Raw genomic sequence first — 23242 nt, 5'->3', positions numbered from 1 at the left:
TATTTCCTCCCTCTCACTGCAAGGCACAGGGTGAGCAGTCGTGGCCGGCAGCAGAGCCACCCTGACTCCAGGCAGGGCTGGGTTGCGCCTGGCATCCTTCGAGGCGGGTACGTGGCTTTGGGAAGAGGTCCCTCAGCCAAGGCATGAGCCAAGCCTCAAGCCCCAGAGGTGATTAATGGTGGTGTTTCTTGGTTAAATAAGTTTCCCCCCCCACTGGGGGTGTGGGGTTTCAGGCGATAAAAGGGATCTGTTTGTTTTAAAAACAAGTCCTACAAGTGACCCCAGCTATCTCTGAGCAGCCTCCCCATGCTGTGAACGCCCGCGTAGCCTGCACAGCTATCCCAGCACCAGCTTGTGTGGATGCATCTACCTCCCACAGGTTATTCCTCAAAGCTGGAAAACTTAATTGCTCCTGCTTTAACGAACTTTCCCATCAATCTGTTGATGCCTTTCCCCCTCCTCCTTATCCCCCAAAGAAGCAAAAGTATGTTAATGATTTTACCTATGCTGGTTCCATGATGTGAATGAGAAGTTGAGGATGGGCAGGTCAGCCCATGATTATAGCCCCAGCCCCAGCTTTGACCAGGACAGGATCTGGGTGAAACCCTCTTGCTTCAGATCTCCACCCATGACATGGGGGTTAAAAGCAATTTTTCACCCCTTCAGGCCTCTAGAGATTTGGGCTGCCAGATAACGATTCTCTGGGCCAGCTGCCGTGGTAAAACCAGGGTAACTGCCAGCTCCAGAGCCAGGCAGCAAAACTCCCCTCCTTGAAGTCCAGCACAAGGCAACAGCAACCACCCCTTCCTCCGAGGGAGAACACGCAGGAGATAACAGCATCCCCCATCTCCCAGGGCGCATCTCAGCGGGGCTGTGCCTGTGTTTCAAGCCCCGCTGTGAGAAGGAAGATCCCGGGGGCGAGCGACACAAACACCCTTTAAATCCATCAAAGCGGGCTTAGGGGAGGATTAGCCAACGCCTCTACAGGCTTTACGCCGGCCTCTGGCTCCGGGCTGGAGCTGGTCCCAGAGCCCCGCATCCCACCCTGGTAGCCCCATCCAGCTTCAGGCTTGCGTCTCCCAAAGAAGATGCAGGCAGAAATGGAGCGAGCCTGGCTCTAGCTCCCTTCAGGAGATCGTTGCATCCCCAGCAAGCCCAGGCTGGCAATTCACTTCCAAAAGCAGCGATCGTTTTTAATTGCAGAGCTGGTTCTGGTGTGGGTCGAGGACATGGGTGAGCATTATCTCATGCCCTCTGCCTGCTCCGAGCCTCTAGCCGGGGAGGAGAGAGCCCTTCCCAGGCTGTTTGACCCCAGTGTTGCTAGGGAGGGGAGAAACACCCCCGGTCCCCTCCTCTGGGGGGGTTCCCTACAGAGGAGCCTGGATATTTCCCCAGTGAAGGGCTGACTTCTCCCTCCTCCTCCTGACCTGGATGGCCAGTGGGCATCATCCCTCTCTGTCATCCCCTTCGTGTTTGCAAGCAGTTACCCAGATCGCTTTAGTTTTCAATACTTTTCCTCCTTAGTTTGTCTCAGCAATGGTGTTTTTTTTGTCTCCTTAGCTTCACCTCTACCCACTGCATCCCCTCTAACTCTTCCCATTTCCCATCCCCGAGGGCTTTTCAGCTCCAACAGCTCTCGCAGACCCTCCAGGTATGGCTTTACTCCAGCACAGGCAAGCTTGCATAATAGCTGTTGACACCGTAACTTCATTTGAATCGATCTTGTTTGCTAATTAGCTGATTGCAGTAATTGGCATGAATTACCCCGGGGGATTCTGCCTCTTGGGGGTTGGCAGTGACCGCAGTGTGTCCCACTCCCACCTAAGAGGTGGGAATCACAGCAGTGAGACGGCTTCTGCTCCAGGGCCACCTCTTACAGGTGACTTGTAGAGATGCAGAGGAGTTGCAAGAAGGGAACCATAGCCTAGTACAGTGATTTTTAATTCCCAGAGTGCCTGAGAGGCACCAAAACTCCAAGCATATTCAGACTAGCAACTACAGAACCTAAAATGGATTAAAGTGCCTGTTTATGGCTTGAAGTGATGACCGGATGTGACTCTTCATTCTTCCTCAAAATGCAACTGGAGATCTCTCAAATATTAGGTTAAAAATGAACCAAATGAAGTAGCTTTTCTCAGAGGACAGAATTCCCTTGCAAAAATCCACTGCCAAAAATTCATGGAGGACAAAAGACCATTAGGTTGGGTGAGGAGGGACCAGGCAGTGTCACGGAGAGTGAGTGCCCTCTGATGGCATCAAACCATCTGCAGGGGTCCAAAGGCAACCTCGGGTGTGAGGTGTCCCTGAAAAGCTTTGCGGCAGGGGAGGTACGGGGAGAGACCAGTGAGTTTGTCCCCTTTCTAATCCTTTTTTCTCTAAGCACCAGCTGCACAGGGAGGATGGAGGCTCCATGGAGCCTGGCTAGAGACATCCCCATCCCAGCCCCTTGGCATCCATTACTCCACCACTCCCCATCACACACTTTAATGATAACTCATACTCTTTTTTTAACCAGAATAACCACGTCACTCCAAACCAAAGCACATCACACGAGCATATTTCCATCTGTGAAGCTGCCTGGGCCATCTAAAATGAAGTTGAAAGAATCTGCACAGTCCTATTTTGCATGTGCCATCTATTTATATTGACAGCTTCCCATGCTCCATCCCTCTGGTCCTGCATCACTTTCTGCCAGGCTAAACTGCAGCACTCCAGCTCTTCTTCTTTCCCCTTTTCCTGAATATTTCCCTGCACTTATCATCCTTCCAGTCTTCTGGGATCAGAGAGAAATCCCAGGACTTCTTAGAGAGGATGAGCAACAGACCACGATACTCCTCACCCTGCATCTAGGGGACTCTTGGGAGCAAATTAACCTAAGCCTGCTATTCAAAAATGTTTATCCCTAGACCATGCCTTTTAGTGTCTTCCTAGGTTACAAACGGACTAGAAAGCGCTTTGTTGCCCCTGTGCAATATGAGAACATCAGCCTGCTTCTGCCAAAGCCAGAAGAGAAATCATTGAGCATTTCTGCCTTTTCTCTGTTGTTATCAGCAATTTGCTGATCTCCAGCCTGGGGACAGCGAACGCTGCTGCAGCTCAGTTATTTTACTGCTCTTCATTTTGCAAAATAGAATCAAAAGTACCCCCCTCCCTGTTTTCCATGAACCTCCAGTAGAGATTCTATATGGCTAACACTGAGGAAGGGGATTCATTCATTGCAAACTCAATTACAGAGTAAATGTCATAACTTACTTGAGCCAGAATACCAATAAGCTCTTGTCCTGGTAGCCAGTGTTGGTTCTTCTGTATTTTGGGTGGAGAAAAGACAGCCCAAACAAAACTGGGGTCTCCAAGACCCTTCAATTATTTGCCAGTGCTGCCAAAAGGCCAGATTGTTAGCCAGACCTTTTATTCTTTAAGAGGGCAAAATCATTAGCTGGGCATCCACTGGCTGAATAAACATCACAAACAGGTCTCAACCATATGTAACGCCATCAGTCACTGCCAGCGACCCCAGCTGCAGAACGCCGTCACCTCGCCATCTGTGTGGGTCACTTGTCCTCCTCTGAAATCACACAGGGGCTCCGTAGGGAGTCCCAGGGCCAAGCGGCATGATCGCAGCAGGCGCAACCCATCTCTGCAGGCAGGTTTGCAGGTCGGCGTCACCGGAGGCTCCCGTTACCCTCTGTAACCATCTCTGATGCGATCTGAGCCCCTGGCAGAGGGAGGAAGCAGGCAGCGGCAGATACTAAGGGAGACCCTGGGTTTGCACTGTTTACCTGGTCGTCGAGTCTCCAAACCCGCAAGAAGCAGCTGGACCCATCCACGAGGTCTCAGCAGCACAAGGGGCACGCTGGGACTTTGTGATGACTTGCATTTGCTGCAGCAGAGGGGTGAAGACCCCTGGCAGCTCATAAACAGACTGCGGCAGACCCGGCCCAGTACAAGCTGGCCAAGAGATGGATACCCCATTTTTACTGCTGCGGAGGAGTTTTACTGGTGGAGCTGTCATTGAACAGCTCTGCGAAGGATGAGTGGCATGCGTGGGGGTGGCTGGCTCATTTGATCTAAGGGAGGAGTTGGGTGCTCAGCCCACCCTCCTTTCAGGCCCACCTCTGCTGGGATGCTGACACATCTCCCCCAGTCCCTCTTAGCCCGCCATTCCACCACCCCTGCATGCTTGCAAGGACCGGGTTGTCTCTCAGAGGCTGACCAAGGGTCACTCTGGAGACAAACACACGCTCTGTTTGGAGCAGTGCAGAGAAAGGCGATTTCCCCACAGCCCATGACGTCTCTCAGGAGTTTGTGGTCTGTGACGGGTGAGTCAATGTTGAGTGGGAAAAGTCTGGCTATTTTTAAGACCACTGACATTGGGGGTGTTTAACCCCTCTCCCTCCTCCCACAGCTGGCATCTCAGCAGCACCTCGCTTGTGGTGGAGCCGCCTCAGACCAGGACTAAGTCAAAGGCATAGCTCAACAGCCATCACCAATGCAATGCTGACATTAGCAATAATGGTTCTTCAGAGACAGTGCCAGACTAGAAGGCAGCAAAAAAAAGAACCTTCCCAAGGCAAACAGGTGCCAGCCACACAGGGTGGTGCTTCCTAGGATGAGGAGATGAAGGATGCAGGGTCAGGGTGACTGGGAAGAGAGGATGAAGAGGCAGGATCAAGGTGATCATGAAGAGGCTGTTAGGAGCCACGGAGACCAGGCACGAAGCTGTGCACAGATGTTTTACCCGAGCTCTGCCTATCTGCTTCTTCAAGTGCTCAGAGGTCGGCCCACACCAAGGTGACTCCCCTACTAGGAATCCACTTGTACAGAGTTAAAAAGCCCCTCACCAAGTTGTGGAGAGCTTCTCCAGAGCTTGCGCTCCTCCTGGGGCTAGGGCGCATTTGGCATCACGATATAGTGTAGCCGTGTTCACGTGGCTGTGCCCTGCTCTGAAGCTTGGCGTACCCGTGCCACCCACGCTACCCTGCCTGGGGTCACTCCAGGTTTGGGTGCCCGTGAGGTCCTGCATTCCTTGGCTTCCCCTCTCTGGGAGTCAGCACAGCCTCCTGACGCCTCCAGCTGACCTATCGGCTAGCGTGGCGTCACTCGACTTGTCCAGCTTCCAGCTGGGCTCCAGGGCAGCGTTGCCCCAGAGCAGAGCCACTCCTTGTGCTTGCTCCAGGGCAACCATCATTTAGGTGGCCCATGATCCACCACGCTGTGTTGCATCTGTCCTTACCAGGGGATTTGGGTCCGTAGCAACTCCGCAGGGGCCCAACTGCCTCACCCCAGGGATGCTCTCCCTTCCCACAGCACCTCTAAAATGGCAGCCACCATCTCCCCTTCCCCACTATCCCACCTTCCTGTTGGAGACTAGTTTCTTGTCCTATATTCCTCCCACATCTGCTCAGCCTGGAGACTGTGGATAGGAGGGTCCTCTTGAAAAATTCACTCTGCATTTTCAGTATTTAACCAATTAAGCCAGGCAAGTGACACAATTTAAGCTACCTTCATGCCACATAATCTGTCCTCAGTTTAGAAAATTTCCTGATTTGTTTTATTTTGGCAAAATATTAATGGGGTTTGTGTATATTTTTTTTTAGTATCACACACAGGAGACCCTCTGGATCATCACCATTTGGGTTTTCCCAGATCTTTCTACAACCTTTTGCCTTCCTGGGACGTGGTGGGGGCACTTAGTGTTTCACGGATGAACAGCAGGGAAAATCAATACAAATAATGGAGAAGGATGATAGAAAAGGGTCTGTTAGACACCCTGCTTTATATTCCCTCAATACACTCCCAAATGTGACTTTGACACCCAGCTGAGCATGAGCCAGCAGTGCCCAGGTGGCCAAGGAGGCCACCAGCCCCCGGGCTTGTGTCAGCACTGGGGTGGCCAGCAGGAGCCGGGCAGGGATGGGGCCCCCGTGCTCGGCCCTGGGGAGGCCCCACCTCGAATGCTGGGCTCAGGTTTGGGCCCCTCGGGACAAGAAGGCCCTTGAGGGGCTGGAGCGTGTCCAGAGAAGGGCAGCGGGGCTGGGGCAGGGTCTGGAGCACAAGTGTGCTGGGGGGTGGCTGAGGGGGCTGGGGGGGTTTAGCCTGGAGAAGAGGGGGCTGAGGGGAGCCCTTCTCGCTCTCTGCAGCTGCCTGAGAGGGGCTGGAGTGAGGGGGGGGTCGGTCTCTGCTCCCAAGTCACCAGTGACAGGACGAGAGGGAACGGCCTCAGGCTGCGTCAGGGGAGGTTTAGGTTGGAGATGAGGCAAAATGCCTTCCCTGCCAGAGCGGTCAGGCCCTGGCACAGGCTGCCCAGAGAGGTGGGGGCGTCACCGTCCCTGGGGGGGTTCAAACACCGTGCAGACGTGGCACCTGGGGACATGATTTAGGAGGCCTGGGGGTGTTGGGTTGGGGGTTGGACTTGCTGATCCCAGAGGTCTTTTCCAACCTTAATGATTCTATGATTCTGTGCATTTTGCCCTGGATCATGATGGATTTATGGTCCATCATCTTGTTGAGTTTCCCCTTGAACCCAGGTACCCACTGAGCATCAATCGCATCCTACAGCAGGGAGCTCCCCAGGCCAGCTACCGCAGCATGAGGAAGGGGTTTCTTCCTTTTCTTCCTCATTTTTTCCTTTACCTGCCTCCTGATGGTTTTTGGCTAAGTGTTCCTCCTTCGCATGATGAAAAGGAGGCAGCAACAGACATCTGTATATCATTTGGCCATGGCTGCTCCCAACTGCAAGCTGTCTGAAGCACTACCCCAAAGCCACCGACGCTCTTGTAAAGCCTCCCGGGGATGTCTGAGCAATTTGTCAGCACGGATTCGTTTAAAAACCTACAGAGGGAAAATGCTGAAAATACTTCTGGTATTTGTACAAGCAGATCCCGCGGCGGTCCCTGTCAGCAGCACAGGTGAGACAAACGGCGTGGGATTGTTCACAGCCCAGACAAATTAATAAGGATGCTGTGCCGGCATGAATTCTGCCCCAAATATATGAAGTGCAAGCTTATAACATGTGCCAGGTTCCTCTGGAGCTTGTTTCACAAGCGATTCCCATTTTACATGCACATCTGAGGCATCCTGCTGCCCTGAGCTCAAGGTAGAGCTGAGAAAAAAATACAGGAGTGGTGGCACCGGCTGGTGGTTCAGCCTTCTCCCTTTGCATGCCTTTGCCCCGTACCAGCACAAAACACCGGGGCCCTTTGCCTGGCTTTAGGCCGTAGAGGCTAGGCTGATGGATGATAGCACAAAGCACAGCGGTGGGAGCTGGGATGGAGGTGTGATGCTTGGTCACCAAGGGCTTCTCCTCCTTCAGTGGGGGCTGGATGGATCCCAGATGGATCCTTGGCATATTGGCTACTTGCTCAGCGCAAGGTGGCTGTGCTGAGCCAAGCAATGTAAGCAAACCTGCTGGAACTAGGGAAAAGGGATGCTCTGAAGGGCTGGCATGTGGTCCCTGCTCAATGAGGAGAAGGGAGGAGAGAACAAGCTCTCAGCTACGTGGACATGGGCCAGGAACTGAAGGTCACCTCATCCAGTTCTCCACGTCTCCCTCCCAACCCCACAACCACAAGTCAAGCAAGCTCTTGCTCAAGTCTTTTGTCATCTCTAAGGCTTGGACCAGGATGGAATAAAACCCTAAATGCACCAAATACAGCGTGGGAAGAAATGCAATGCAGGGTTACAGTCAGGATCTCGCTAAGTGAGGATGAAGAGGCCAGAGGGATGCATGGCTTTTTTGCACAGAGCTGCATGTCCCCATGCGTGGCAGGAGGGATGTCTCCCTGTGACTTTGTGGAGCAGAGAGCAGCCAGGAGCACAGTGTCCAACCTCATCCTTTGCTAGCTCTAAAGCCAGCACTGCTATGGGGTGAGTTCATCCCCACCTAATGTGTACCACAGGTTTGCTTGAAACCAGTACCTAGGAGTTTCTCCCTAGCCTTGCTTTACTCTTTCAGGACTTCTAGTCACAACATCCCATAGAAGGTACAATAGGATTGGAAAGGATACAGGGAAAGGGAATGGGTAGGGAGTGCGGCTTTATGGAGAACAACTATCTGGGCTAGAAATCTCCAGCCTGGGAAAGAAATGACTCAGAAGAAGGTCTATATATAAGGGTTTATAAAATCATCACTTTCAGGGCAATAATTCTCATAATGGAAGAATAAGGGGTCTCAAATAATCATCTAGATGTCATTTGTTCTTTGCATTCACCTTCAGTTAGCCTTGTCATTGGCATGACCTTGAGAGATGCTGGGGTCTGCTTTAGGACACACTTGCCCCAACAGCCCCAGTGGAAAACAGCTCCTCTTGCCTGCGGGCTCTGCCCGGCTCTCTAAACATACCCCCCCGTGCTGCTGAAGTGTGCCAGTGCCCAGAGCACGCTTGGCTTCACACGTGGTAGAAACACCAGCTAGGCAGAGGTTAAAGGTCTTTCCTAAAATGTGTCTGAAGCTGGGGGACCAGGGGAGCTGTGCATGGGACGTGCACAATTACACACCTCGCAGCTCCAAGAGATGCAGATAGGATGGGGAGAGCAGGTAAGCTTGGTCTGAGTGTCTGCCTCTGGTGGATTTGCAGCTCTGGAGGAGATGCTCATTGGGTTTGGGCTAGAGATGAGGGAGGGGAGCCATGCTGTAAATGAAAATCCAGTGTTCAGGCTCCTTCCAAAGGACATGTGTGGTTGTCGAGGTTGTCACTGTGTTCGGAGAAGGTGTCTTGCTGCCCAGTCTGGAGGCAGGAGCAGAAGCAGAGGCATTTAGGACTTGATCTTAGCCATGAGGAACTTTGCAGTGCTGGCTGAGACCTTCCTACTTCAGCACAAGCTCAAAGTGAATGTGGTGACCATCTCCTCCCGGCTGGTTCCTGCTGATCTGGCACTAACTGGTTACCAGCAACTGAAAGGAGCCTGAGGTCCAAGAGGTGGTTAAGGAAGAAAACGAGCTTTGTGTAGGGGACAGGAGACTGCTTCACCAAGAGAGGTGCAAGAACATGCACAGGGACGGACAGGGTGGAGAGGACGTCAGCTGTGATGGGAGTGGGATGGGACGGGGTTAGGAGGAATGTGGCAGGGTCTGGCATGGCTTCTGCAGGAGGAGCAGGCTGGGACCCTTCAGCCTGGAAAAATGGTGGCTAATGGGTAATATGAAAACAGTGGAGGCTGTAGCAGAAATATTAGATGTGCTTACCTTGCTCTCTCTGCTTTGCCTTAGGCTTTTGGCCATCACTGGGAGACTGGATCTGGGCTTGGTAGGTGTTAACCTGACCTGGTAGGTCTGCTCTCCTCTCCTGGTTGATGGTGAGCAAGGGACCAAATGGGTATGGTCAGCTTAGACCAGATTAGCTGGGTCCAACTCCTTGGCTATAGCTCATCCTCTCTAGAGGCTGAACTGAGAATTGCTGAGTCCCTTCAAAAACATCCAGAAGCTTGTTTTCTCCTCTACAAACCATTTACAAAATTGCATTCCCTTTCTTCCCACTCCCACGCCATCCTCCTCCACCTTTCTCTCCTTTCCACTCAGAAAGACGTGCCCATTGCTTTGCGATCGGGATATCATTCCCCACCTTCTCCCCATGACACCGATGTTGGGGGAAAAATAATTTCTAAAGAGAGGGATTTTCTGATGGTTCACCAGGAGTACTGGGATGGAAGCAGTGCCCTGGGAGCCCAATGTCACTTTCCTTTTAGTGGCAGAAGTGGTGTTGGCAGTCCTGAGGCGGAGCATCTTAAGGATTGTTTGCTTAGAAGGTTATCTACACGCTTAATTTACCCCTGCCCTCGTAAAACCATTTGAAGCCTTTTCCCACAGTTGTAACCAAATGCTGTTTTGGCAGCAAGCAAAGTGAAACCAGACGTAAGCAGGGTTAGGGCAGGAGGGCACCAGGAGCAGGCTTTTCTCCCTGGAGGCAAAGGCACAAAACACAATAAAACACCACATTATGGGGTACCCCAAACACCATCGGTCCATAAGCTGCTTTGCAGAGCTCAGTGAAAACAACAGTAATAAAAGGCATGAAAGCCTGTAATGGGAGGGAGGAAAATTTTCCAGTAAGGACAGGGCCATTGCCATCAGATTTTGACAGGTGATGGTCATCTTCTGGCTGATAGGGGCAGTGGAGGAAGGTTTTGCATCGGTCATGGGGTGCTGCAGAAAAAGCACAAGAGGACACCAAGGCATTGCAAGAAGGTTTGGGCTGGAGACAGGCCAGCAGAGATAGGGACATCATGGATTTTATTGGTGCTGTCTGACGTGGTTCCCTACTGGTTTTCCTTTCCTGGAAAGATCATTTCTGGTCACTGACACCAGAGGTCCTGCAGCCCCTGAGAGTGATCATAAACAGGAGAAAAGTGGTCTTCCTTCCAGGCAGGTCTCCCCTCTCACCTGTTGGGTTGTTTATTTAGCCATTGCAGGGCAGGTTGCAGAGTTTCATTTAGATATGGCTCTGATTACAGCTCTGTTGAGCTTTGTAGTCACCCTCTTCCTCTGTCCTCTGGTTTTCTGTACCTCCTCGGTGAAAATTGCAAACCAGAGAAACAGGGAGGATGCGTCACCCCTCCCTACCAGTCCAGGGTAGGGACTCATCTGAGGAGGGGGAGTCCGAGCTGCACACATGCACTCTCGCACCCACAACACAACCATAGACATTTTCTCATCAAGTCCTGGGGAAGTCGGTGCTCGCTCCCATGGTCCCGGCCATACACAGCCCCGCTTTCCAGCAACGCACCAGCTCGATGGGGTGTCCAAGGCACTGCTTTTCCAGACCCTGTGAAAGGGCAGCTGCCCTCAGAGAGCAGAGCCTTGTCCCGTGGCTGCCTCCAGCTCCACGAGCAAGAGAGAGCATGTGAAAAGACCACCATCAAACCAAGTCATTTGCAACCTCTGCATCCACCTCAAAGCATTATTTTCCTTTCGCAGAGGATCTGGTGGGAAGGGAGACGCACTCAAAGTCCAAAGCTTGTTCTGAAGCCCAAAGCTGGGTGAGCAAAAGGATTTGTTTAATACAAAGGAGTGGAGAGCCCAGAAACCCGTGAGACCAACACCTCCCTGCAAATCAGGTCATTTATTTAGCAAGTGAAAAATGGCTTCCCAAGGTTCACAGCACCAGGATAGAAATCAAAGAGCATTTGGAGGAGAAGGGAAAGCCAAGCCCTGGCTTTGCTGTTCCTGCCCTCCCACCGGATCCCCGTCAGCCTGGCAGGCACCGAGGGAGACCGTGAAAATATTTCACTCTTCAAACACTACTTCAAAACCTCAACGCCAGCCTTTCCATGGGGACTCAGGTCAGCTACCACACAGGTCAGCTCCAAATATTTTCCTAGCTGGGAAATAAAAAAAACCCCTGTATATCTCCGGCCAGCTCTATAGCCAATGTATACGAAATGATAAAGCCCCTGGCACGTATCTTGCGAGAGCTAATTATAGGATTTGGAAGCTAAGGTGATAATATTTTCTTTAGATGCGTGGTGCAGATGTAATTACTTCTCCGGAGGTGCCAACCACAGATGACGCAAGATGCCCTTATGTAATCGGCTGTTATTTTGCAGAGGAATTTTCCCTCTCTGGCCCATCCCCTCAACTCCTTCTTTTGTTTTTCACTCTCTATGCCTTATTCAGAAGGTGATGGGGGAGGTCAGTAGGCCAACTGGACAGGAAGCAGAGGGGCAGTTTTGTTAAAAAGCCCATTCCTGGGTTTCCCCATCCGCCTCATCAATGAAGGAGCAGAAGGAGTTAATGGCTTTGCATCTGCTGCATTGGCTTCAGCGGGGCTGGGGAAAGGCCCCCGTCCACCTTTCCACCTGATGGACTGGAAGGGGGTCACGTCAGAGCCAGGTCTCCCCGCAGCCCTGGCATCTACTGTGGCTTGGACGTCAGCAGACACCGGGCAGCCATCTGCTCCATCCAGCATGCCACGGAGGAGCACCTGCACGCAGAGCTTGCCACCCCCTCCCTGGGCTGGCACTGGCCCCCAAGGCCCCAAAGAGAGGCTGGGGGATGCCGAGGCTGCCATCAAACCACAGAGGAAATCCTGTCATTGCAGGGATAAAGGCTTGGTGGGACACAAACACTTCAGTTGCTCCAAAGGTTGCTCCAGGGCACACAAAGATCTCCCAGGTGATCCACAAAGTCATTCTGCCAGGGTGAAATCACAGCATGATTTCAAGTCTCTGGCCAAAAATGTTTCCAAAGCAGAGTGATTTTTGCCTGTGGGTCCTTTCTGAGCTTTTGAGGTTTATTGCTTCAAATTCTCTCTGTTCCTCTGCCTTTCTCCTGTGGCTGGATGGGTGGCAAAGGTCAGAGACGTGGATGCCTTCAGGACATAAGCTTCCTCCACTACCAGCACTGGTCAGAGGGGACACAGTCCCCTGACATGACCAGTAAACCCCTCCTTGACTACAAATATTTAGGACAAAAGGTTGATAAACATCCTGGAGACATCACCCCGTACCTGCAGCATGCATTATGGCTGTGTACCCTTCTGCGCCCACCCTCTTCCATCCTGTTTGCCTGGTCAAATCTGGGTCCTTGCTGTGTTTTAGGACTAATAATGACAGGGAGAGGTGAATTCTAGCTCTGGGCCATCCTGCCACCAGCTGAGGTTGCAAAACTAGGTCAGGAAGACCTTTCCTCCTCATTTTCTCTGCACAGCATCTGAGCCGATGCAGGGCTTGAGGAGGATGAGCCTGGAGATGAAGCAAGCCTGAATCTTTCAGTGGCTGGGAAGCAGACCCCAGGCAGAGGTTAGACACCTGAGAAAGGGGGAATTGGCCATGTCCAGTCTAAAGAAAGGGAAGTGAGATTGCTGGGAGTGGAGACAAAAAACACTGGTTCACCCACTGGGGAAACTTATTTTCAGACATGGTCCAGTGCCAGCAACTGCAGAGGAATTTGTCTTCAGGACAGGGAATACCCATGTTCCTCTGAGGACAATGAAGCCATGGCAAAGGCAATAGCTGGGGGATGTGTTATACTCATGGCATGTATTAACTGCAAACTGTAAGCTCCCAGTGGAGCCCAGGGCCATCAGCTGGTTGTGGATTTAAAAGGCATTTCAGCCCACGCCCACCTTCGATCAGCCAAATCCCTCCCCATGGTCCGTGGACTGTGTCGGCTGGATCCCTGTGGACTAGAAAGGGAGTGTAGACCTTGGGTCCTATACAGAGAGGCTTGGCAGGCACCACAGAAGTGCTCCGGGCTTCCTGCTTGGTCCTCCGCCACCCCTACAGAAGCTCTTTCTTCCCAGGGCTAGAGGACCCTCTTGTTTCTGCTTTTGCTGAAGCCATTCAGCCTCCTCGTCTTGCCCAGAAAGGCTGGCCAGGATGGAGACGGAGTAGGTGGATGGGGCCAGAGGGGGTGGACTGGGAATCATGCAGACACACAACTGAGGGTCTAGCCCGAACACTCCTTCCTTGTAAAGTTGAAAAAAACCTTCCACCCTGAGCCAAGGGGGCTGTGCCAAATGCCTGAATCCCCATGTGGACAGAAATGGCACTTTCAAAGAGGATACATGCTGACCTGGTGATTTCAGTGGAAATTTAGCAATTTATTGTGCTCCAATTTATTTTTACCAGACTTGACTTGGTGCTTTGGGACTGTGAATGGGACGTTTGCTTCCTTCACTCTGGATAACCACCCAAGGGTGTTTAAGCAAGCTTCTCTGGTCTAGAAATTAGTTGGGAAACCTGATAACACCTGTGTTTCTCAAGGACTATTGGCCACTGCCTGTTGGGGACCTTGTCAGCATTGCCACCATCGCTGCCCGTCCTGGGGTTGTTCAGTCAAGGCGTGCAGAAAGAACAGGGGGAAAGGACAACCTACTTTTTTTTCCAGCTCATAAGTTTTATATGAAGGTCTTGGCCAGCATTAATGTGTTTCGAGTGCCTGTGAGAGAAACAGGGTCCCTCCTGGAGGCTGTGTGATTTGAAGGGTTGGTGAACAAAACCCCGCTCCACCTGTTCCTCTCGTTACCTGCAGGAAGGAAGGTGGTCATTTAATGTGCATTTCTTCAGTTATGACGAGCAGGCCCAGGACAAGAGTGCCATATGTTTAGGACTAGATTTTACGGAGCATCACGTGTTCCCCTCATGCAGCTCAGACCTGACCGATATAGCATGGCCAAGCCACCACGCCAGAGCATCCCGGCATACACGCCGGGCTTTCAGCACCCACAGCTGGAGATGCAGGAGCTTTCCCTGATTTACGGGAAGACCTGGGCAATGCACCAGGTTGATGCTTGCCAGCACTGCAGAGGCTTTGTCTGTCCTGTGTCAATATAGGAGGAGACAGCTTATACCAGCAGGGATGTTTTTGCCAGTATAGGAAACCATTTCTCTGGATGACATAAACCAGAGTCTTTTGGCTTGTTTGTATTGCCTCAAGCTGAGAGGGCAGATGTTGTTGTGGACTGGAGATAGAAGGTGTCCCCCATCAAAGCAGATGGCATCAACCCAGCTTTGCAGCACCAGCTCAGCCTTGGGAATCCCTGCCTGTCCCCTGTGGCAGCTTGGAGAAGGTTCTTGCCCATCCACACCTCTGTGTGGGTATGGAGGGGCCTCATACGGGCTCAAATTATTCCACTTAATGAGCAGGAACAACCTTTCTCAGCATTTTATCTTCCAGACCAGTGCAATGGTGGGATCTCATTGTGCAAGTACTGGTGCAGGTGGACCTCTGGGTATAGAGGAGGCTTTTACATCACATAGGCAGTCAACAGTTCCTTCTAGTGTAAAGAAATAGTGGGCGTTCACATGACTTTTTTCTCCAAGGAGATCAGCTACAGAGCTCACTCAGCTAGGGCAGACTGGTGGCAATTTTATCAGCTTTCCTACTGGAAATCTCTGCTCTAATAACAGATACTGGGGAAGGGTTTCAAACAAAGGCTGATGCCCGCTTTCAGCATGCGACCTGCTGGATGTGAAGCACTTATTACAAGTGCAATCAGTTCATAGCTGAGGTCTGAAGTTGCTGTGATGCTGACTGGAAAGCTCTAGAAGCCTCCAGCACAACTCCACAGTCCGTGTAGGAGACTATCATCATCACTAGACCAGGTCAGCCTTGGCATCGCCCAGCCAAGGCATGAGGACATCCCAGGATGAAGATGCCTCCACCTCGCTCATGACCTGAAAGTACGTGCAATAGCCAGGGGACCCTCACTTAGGAGGTTTTTCTGCTCCTCAGGGCTTTGAAAATGCTCTTCCCTGTAAATAAAGGAGTCTAGGTGGAGAGAGGAAGAAGGCTCTCACTCACGTCAGGGTGTTTTGCACTGAGAAGTTGCTCCCCAGGGCTTTTAAGGAAGAAATCCTGATGCAAGGAGCCAGGTGTCTCTGCTCCCATTTCCCATGCCAATACTGCAAGAAAAAGGAAAAAGGCAAAAAAGGACCTGGGGAACAAAGTGGGGAACAAAGAGCTTGGTTTTTGGTAGGGTTAATTTTTCCTTTCCTCAAGAGGAAGAAGGCTTAGGGGAAAAAACAGAAAAAAAAACCCAGTATTTTTATTTCTGAAAACTTAATTTTATTTTATTCAACGGAAGGACAGGGCATTAAAAAAAAAAAACAATTTCACTGAAGGAAAAAAAAAAGAACCACCTTCAAAAAAATCCAGAACATTTCCACAGAAATAATTTTTAAACAGGAGAATTTTTCTTCAGAAGAGAAAACCTCAACAGGAGTCCCTGGGGTCCCATTTGACAGCAGCCAGTCCAAGTAGAATAGAGAAAGAGGATCTGCTCGTTTCCTTTTTCCCTTTTATCTTTTTTTCTTTTTTTATTTGAAGATAGGGGTGTTTATTTTGTTGTGGCTCCACCTGAAGCTACAAACCCCCTTAACTTCAAGCTGTTCCGTGCTGCTAAACACTCTGCAGCCTCAGGACTTGTGCTGGTGATCCATCACCTTCTTGGCACGGGCATCACGGTGTTATGAACAGCTTCAGCCTGGTGGGGAAAGGGAGGTTTGGAAAGGGGCTGCTGCCCCGGCATGAGCTGCTGGAGCTGGGAAAGTCAGGGCAGAAGTTCCTCACACCCAGGGGAGGGATGTGGACGAAATGGGGGAGCCGGCAGTGCCTTCCCCAAGATGGGGGAGCCTCCAATGCCTGGGACTGCTGTGTTTCTCTTGGCTGTTTGGGGGCAAAGACTGGCATCGATGCCATGGCCCCACAGATGAAACCGGAGTGGAACATGTTGCATTTTGCCAGATAGAGGGCTGATCCTGAGCCAGCTCAACAGGGAAAATCATGGCCATAATTTCTCAGCCAAAAGGATTAAACTGGGAGCAATGGATGCTGTGCATGCCCTCGACATGGGCCATGTGCAACAACAGCCTTCCCTGCTGTTGAACTGAGGGAAAAAGGGGAAAGGATGTAACCAGCTTCAAGAGGCCTTCAAGGGATGTAGTTTTGGGTCCAGGTGGATGTTCAAAGCCTATTTCCCCAGGCAGAAGGAGGCCAGTCCATCATGTCTGGGTAGGGATGGTTTTTTGGGTGGGTAACCCCAAACCAGCTAATACAAGGCTGGAGGTCGTCCTGTTTGAGTGTCTCTGTAGAGCACTCACTGTATTTGAGTCTGAGTTCAGCCTCCAGCTCCTCACTGGTTTCTGCTTCCCACCCATGGCTCCACACAGCACGAGGCTCCAGACTTCCCCTGAATGGGCGAGCTGGACCTCATGCTCTCAGGCAAACTTTCCAGGTCCCCTTCACCCGGACAGCCCTTTCCTGAGGCTCCCGTTGATTCTGGCTGGCTGGTGAAGGAGAAGACAATATCTCCTAGAGTTTTGGCACCTCTGCTTCTGGCTGCCCACAGCACAGGAGCCACTTGATAGCAGCCGAGCTGCGGATTACAGCAACTTTCAGCCCATCTCAGGGGGCTACGTGGGAAAGAGCAGTCCAGGCAGGAGCTGAGACAGGAGCTGCTTGTCCCACCAATAGGGCATCAAAGACCTGCTGTCAGAGATACTCTTATGGATACCCCGCTCCCCATTAGCTACCCAGGGACCCCACTAGACGCGTCTTAGAAAATCTCTGGCAAATTGTGTTGTCAACGATGATCTTGTCTAATGTAAATGGAAGTTAAGACCCATTGTTAATCTCGTGGTTCTCCAGCCAGTCTGCCACGGTGGGGAATGGGGACCACCACCTGGAGGCACTACAGGTGATTGGGTCTGGGTGCACAGCCCGACCGTGGCTGCCCAAAAAGGGCAGCGCAGGGATGGATAAAAGCCACCGAGGAGATGAGACCAAGTCTTGGTGGTTCTGTCCCATGGGGACAGGGAAATGTGATGGCCTGGATGCAGCTGGCTCTGCAGGAGCCCCTGAATAATGGGGTACTGGCTGCCAACTGGGGGGGGGCATCCTCTGCTGGGTCTCAGAGGTGGTGGAGGGGCTTTGGTAGAGGTGAGCTTGGTGGGTAGAGAGGTTTATGTCTCAGCAACCAGAGACCTGAGTTAGAAACGGGAGTTCAGGGTTCAAAAGTTTATGACTTGCCTGAGAGCACCAGGAGCACAGGTTATCCTGGAGCTTCAAGCATTCTCCAAAGCCTTTTCCGTCATGATTTATTCATCTGCGGGAAATGCTAAGACATAACACAACTCCCAAAGAGAGAATGAGCACAGACTTAACCAGCTGTAATGTCAGGAAACTGCCTGCCTCCTGCGAGATCTGCTGAGCCTGGCTGTGCTGCAGCTCCACGCCACGCGGCCAAGGGCTCCTTTGCTTGGGCAGCTTCACCAAATCCCACTGGTAGGAAGGGTCTGCGTCCTGATGAAGCTCCTGGGTCAGTTCTGGTTATTGCAAGAGCAGTTCCTGGAACAGAAAAGGTTTGCTAATCTGTGGCTATTTCCAAGGTGCGTGCCACACATCCTGCTGCTGGAAATCTCTTCTAGCAATGTATAAGCCAGCCTGTTTCTTGGAAGTCTGTTTCTGAAGTCAAAGGGCAAAATTAAGAGCTTGAGTCTCTGCAGGAATCCATTTTGGTATAATTTACACCTTCCCAATGCACCACGGCAATGCATTTTGCCATGGTTTAAATGCATGTGTAACCCATATTTGATTATTGTTCACATTATTGCTATTTTACTGTTCTTGCAGCTATTACCCCACCGTTGACGACTCTGTGTTTGGGAGGCTGTGACCGGGGACTCCTTTGATATGCAGACATCCTGCCAATAGAAAATTCACTTGAGCAAATAAGTCTAAATTAGCAGCAGCTTTGTGTAGCTTTATTTCCCTTGTTGCGCTCCCTTCATGACTGCAAATAATCCAATATAAGTGCTGAGGCTGGCTGGCCCCCGATGGGAAGCCTGATTGCTCTCCCACCGCAGCATCGGCAGCCAGGGATGGAGGAGAGGGAGCTCTGGACCATCCTGTATCACCAGGGCCCTGCTCTGAAAGATGGGAGGGTACATCTGGCAAATAATGATGGCAAAGGAGGGAGGGCAGGATCCAGGTCCAGCTTCTGGGGTGATGGGTATCATCCTATTCATCCGAACAGGCTGAAACCAGACAGAATATGCCAAAGCTATGGGATGACAGATGGACAGATGGACTGTCTAATGCTTGCTTCCTCATCTGCAATAACCTGGGGAGAAAATCATAGAATCATAGAATTATTAAATCATCGAATCACAGAATCATAGAATCATTAAGGTTGGAAAAGACCCTTAAGATCATCAAGTCCAACCGCTAACCTGTCACTGCCAAGCCCACCACTAAACCATATCCTCAAGCACCACGTCTGCCCTTCTTTTAAATACCTCCAGGGACGGTGACTCCCCCACCTCCCGGGGCAGCCTGTTCCAATGCCTGACAACCCTTTCGGTGAAGAAGTTTTTCCTAATATCCAACCTAAACTTCCCCTGACACAGCTTGAGGCCATTTCCTCTTGTCCTAATGAGGTTGGAATTAAGGTTGGAAAAGACCTCTGGGATCAACACGTCCAACCACCAGCCCAACACCCCCAGGCCTCCTAAACCATGTCCCCAAGTGCCACGTCTGCACGGTGTTTGAACCCCCCCAGGGACGGTGACTCCCCCACCTCTCTGGGCAGCCTGTGCCAGGGCCTGACCGCTCTGGCAGGGAAGGCATTTTCCCTCATCTCCAGTCTAAAATTACTTCCCTTTTCCATTTTCTCTGTGCTGAAACACGTTGATTGGCTCAGCAGGATCAAATCCCTCTGTAACTTTCTTTTTTATTGTTTCATGTGTGCACAGCTTTATCAGGGAGTTTGGGGTTGAGGTGGGTCAGTGTTGGCATATAAAGAAAATGTGGTCTTTGTGGATGTCTGTCTGCCTCTCTGGTGTGCTTCAGTGAGATTTAGGATATCAATTAACCTAAACCGCCTTGAAATGAAAACCTGAGGCTGTTTCAAATTTATCGGGCTGGACTTGTGCTCTTTGCCCCTCTCTCTGTGGCAAATGGGCTCTTGGTTCAGCCACACAGCTGGGAAGCATCCCCACTTGGATGGGACAGTTGAGGAGGGGGTCCTGTGCTGGGCAGAACCCAAAATAACAATCTGAGCAAAAACAAGCCATTGGACCCCAAAATCCCTTTTGGAAAAAAAAAATTAAAAACAGCTGTTGGACACCCCCAAATCCCCATTTAAGCAAAACCAAGCTGTCAGACCCTCAAATCCCCATTCGTGCAAAAAAAACAAGCCATCAGATCCCTAAATCCCCTCTTGAAAAAAGCCAGGCAGCCAGACCCCAAATTCCCCATTTGAGTAGAAACAAGCCACCGGTCCCCAAAATCCCAGTTTGAGCAAAAACAAGTAATAGGACCCCAAAATCCCTACTTGTGCAAAAATCAGCCATCAGATCCCCAAATCCCTGTTTGAGCAAAAACAAACCATTAGACCCAAAAATTCCCATTTGAAAAAAAAAAGGTCAGACCCCAAAATCCATTTGAGCAAAACCAAGCCATCGGACACCCCCAAATCCCCATTTAAGCAAAACCAAGCTGTTAGAACCCAAAATCCCCTTTTGAAAAAAAACCCAAGTCATTAGACCCCAAAATCCCTGTTTGAACAAAAACAAGCCATCAGACTCCAGAATCCCATATTTGAGCAAAACCAAGCCGTCAGACCCCAAAGTCCCTATCTGAGGACACGGGGCTCATCCCCACCCCGATGGGAAGAAAGAGTTAAGATCCCGCTGGCGTGGGCTGGCAGTGGCCAATCACGCCGAGCACAGCACAGTCCTTGGCCCCAGCCCAGCAGCAGGTTGCTCTCGGCAGGTATTATTTTGGTTTTTTTTCCTGGGTTACCAAACAGAGAGACCGTGAACATGGAGACCTGAAGAGAATGGGGAGCTGGAGGATGCACCCCTGGGCTGCCCAGGTAAATCCCGGCAGGTGCCAGCTTTTGGGGCGGTCTTTCCCTTCCTTCTCCCTTGCCCTGGGTGTCTTTGTTTGAGCTCAGAAAGGGGCCAGGCAGGGGAACGAAGGGTGGATTAGTGCGGCGTTGAGCTGGTGGGACCTGCTGCAGGTGCTTTTTCAGGGTGGGGGGTACCCACTGGGCTGCATTTGCACTGGGGGTCATGGCAGAGATGGGGTGCACAGAGGTGGGTTGCTCAGGGTGGGGAGAGCTGCTATTTTCCCCCTGCTACAAACTCACCCTGGATCCAGCTGGCACCTGCCAGCACCGGGACCTTGCACCCCGATCGGTTTTGGGGCACCACTCTGGTTAGCGGTGCAAACCCCGGCGGTGGGGACAAGCCACCATGGGGGCTTGCTCCAAGTGTGGTGCGTGGGAAGGAGCGAGCACATCCTGGGCTGGCTCTGCGCCCTTGAAACTTCTCAAGGCGAGTTAATGATAAATCATGGCTGGGTCGGTGGCGTGGGCGGGGAGTGGGAGCTGGTGGCGTGTCCCCTTGTTGTCCTTCTTGCTGGGACAGAGGTTTGGGCAAAGTCTGGGGGTGGCAGAGCCAGGCAGGGGTCATGGGGACAGCTGCTTGGCACCTCTCCGGAGCTGATGGCTCACCCCAAAGGGCACGATCAGGCCTCCTCCTAGCAACACTCAGGCCAGGGCAGGGGTCTAAATCGTGCATTGGAGGAGTTCTGATGCTCCCACCGCAAGGCATTTGGGGCCAAGGAGTAGGTCTGTAGCAGGGGATCACATTGGGATCCCCCAGGATTTGGGAAGTGGGGCCAGATGGGGATGCTCAGGCAGTCACTGGGATGCCACGCAAGGGATGCAGCTCCCCACTGGGGGACTTTCAGGGGACAGCAGCACCATCACCCCTGCTGCAATAATCAGCATCAAGGCAGCACCATGGGCTCAAACAGCAGCACCTCATCTCGAGCCACCTTGCTGAGGAGGCAGCCCCTTAACCCCTTAATAAGGGGAAACTGAGGCACGGAGTGCTGGGATGACTTCATGTGGTCCCGCCTGCAACGTGGAGCATCCCAGACCCCCAGCCCCGCAGCCAGCACTAAGGCTGCTCCATCAAAGCATCCGTTCCCCATGCTAAGTGAATTCAGGGAGTTTTCCTTGTGCCACCAAAGCTGGTGTTCTCCAGGCAGCGGTTGTCACAGTGGCTGCGCTGGAGATGATGGCTTATCCTGCAGTCAGTGCTGAGCATCCTCTGGGGGCAGCCACAAGGGGAGCTGGGCATGGATGAGGCCTTCCTGACACCCTTCCTGACAGACACATAGGATTTGGGTTGGCAGTTTGGGCTGAGCTTGAAACCATCCTGGCCCACTGGCACTCCCTGCTCCTTGAGGCAGGGGGGGACAGACATATCATGTAAAGGAAAATCCCTCCCATCTGCCCTCAGGGGCATCCTGGAGGATGCCAGCCTGGATCCAAACCCAGGGCTGTGATAGCAGCCTGGGAAAAGGGGGGAAAATGCCCCGAGGATGAGGACTCTGCCAGCAACACGGCCTCACAGCCCCAGCCAGGCCAACACCAGCGTATAGCCTGTAGGGTCGCTTGCCAAAACCTCCATCCTCCATGGAAGGATAATTAATGGTGGAAGGGGGCTTTGTGGGTCTCTGGGCCACCTTGCTGCTCAAGGCAGGCTCAGCTATGAGGCCATACCCTGCTTGGTGCATTCAGGGCTTGAAAACGTCCAAGGATGGAGACTGGAAAACCTCCCTGGGACCCCATACAAATCAAAGAGCACCACGTTAAATCTCCATGTCACCCACTGAGGTTTCTCTGGGGCTTTGCCCACCTCGCTGCATCCTCCAGAGCAATCTTGATTTCTTTCCTTACTGGAGCAGCTTAAGACTGGCACAGCCCGCCAGGTGCTCGGCCTTTTATTCCATACCTTTGCCTGCTCTTTTGGATCCAGAAAATACTGTGGATTAAAATCGGGAATGCCCTGAGATGAGAAGCTGTGGTGGGCTTGGTTGGCACAGGTGGAGCAGCTCGTTCTGGATGAGCAATAGTAATGCCCAGACTGATTTACTGATTTTTCTTTTGCTGTCAATAAGGGGTTTCAAAGTAGTTGCCGGGCTCTCGGAGCCTCGTGCTTGTGGGGGGATGCTGTGGGGCAGCGACATGGTCCACAGTGTGGACCCAGCATGAGCCTTTAGTGCTCTTCATCATCCTCACCATCATCACTCCTGGGGAGGAGCGCAGTGAATGCAGACAAGGACTCTTGTGCCACTGCGTGTGACAGAGGCACAGCATGGGTGTAGCACATATGCAGGGGGGGTGTCCATTCCACCCCCAGGGAGCTGAGAGGGAAGGACCGCAGGCAGGAGGGCCCAGAACCAAGGCCATATGCTTTGGTTTTGACCATGCTTTGCTGTGATTCCCCTTCCTGCCACTTCCTGGGGGATGGGGAGGGGTGGCAGTGGAGCGTGTCCCTTAAACACAGCAGCCAACCGAGGAGGAAAACTGATAGCAAACCCGGAGGATTAGCCGGGGGAAGGTGGAGCAGGCTGCACTATTCAGGCTTTGTCGGGGGAGAACAATGGGGCCTTTATTGAGGAAGGGAGGTGGTGGGTTGGCAGGCTGGTGGGGACAATTTGGTACACAGAGCGTCCCTTGACCAGCTGGGGGGACAGGGAATGGGGGTGTGGGATGGGATGGTTTGGCACCCGCTGTCCCCTAGCCTGCCATGGGGGCAGGGAACTGGCACACGGGATGGGATGGGTTGGTACCCAAAGTGTCCTTTGGTCAGCTGGGGGAACAGAGAACTGGGATGTGGGACATGGAATGGGATGGGTTGGTACCCAGAGTGTCCCTGGGACAGCTGGGAGGACAGGGAACTGGGATGTGGGACAGGGAACTGGGATGTGGGACAGGGAATGGGA

The 23242-nt window shown here is 52.1% G+C and overlaps 1 protein-coding gene and 1 long non-coding RNA gene across 7 annotated transcripts in view; one reads left to right on the top strand and one right to left on the bottom strand.

Annotated features, from left to right (window-relative positions):
* The window catches only part of LZTS3 (leucine zipper tumor suppressor family member 3), a 55849-nt gene that overhangs the window by 7803 nt on the left and 24804 nt on the right, over positions 1-23242 (top strand). For 2 of the 6 annotated variants that reach the window (XM_075092203.1, XM_075092199.1), the window contains exon 1: positions 20221-20315. The exons of 1 other annotated variant lie outside the window; for it this stretch is intronic. The gene's annotated coding sequence lies outside the window, so the exon portion shown is untranslated. Of the gene's footprint in view, positions 1-20166; positions 20316-23242 lie in introns of those variants that run through there. 3 more of the 6 variants (XM_075092202.1, XM_075092200.1, XM_075092198.1) reach the window with 3 other exon arrangements.
* LOC142056781 (uncharacterized) lies at positions 17519-20769 on the bottom strand. The gene is made up of 2 exons (XR_012660434.1): positions 20592-20769; positions 17519-18560 (listed from the first exon to the last, which is right to left on the bottom strand). It is a non-coding gene; the product is annotated as an uncharacterized LOC142056781 (long non-coding RNA).

The sequence above is a fragment of the Phalacrocorax aristotelis genome, chromosome 4 (assembly GCF_949628215.1).
Source record: "Phalacrocorax aristotelis chromosome 4, bGulAri2.1, whole genome shotgun sequence".
Classification (NCBI taxonomy): Eukaryota; Metazoa; Chordata; class Aves; order Suliformes; family Phalacrocoracidae; genus Phalacrocorax; species Phalacrocorax aristotelis.
The sequence above is the reverse complement of the archived record's forward strand: the minus strand, read 5'-3'. Positions and strand labels throughout refer to the sequence as shown.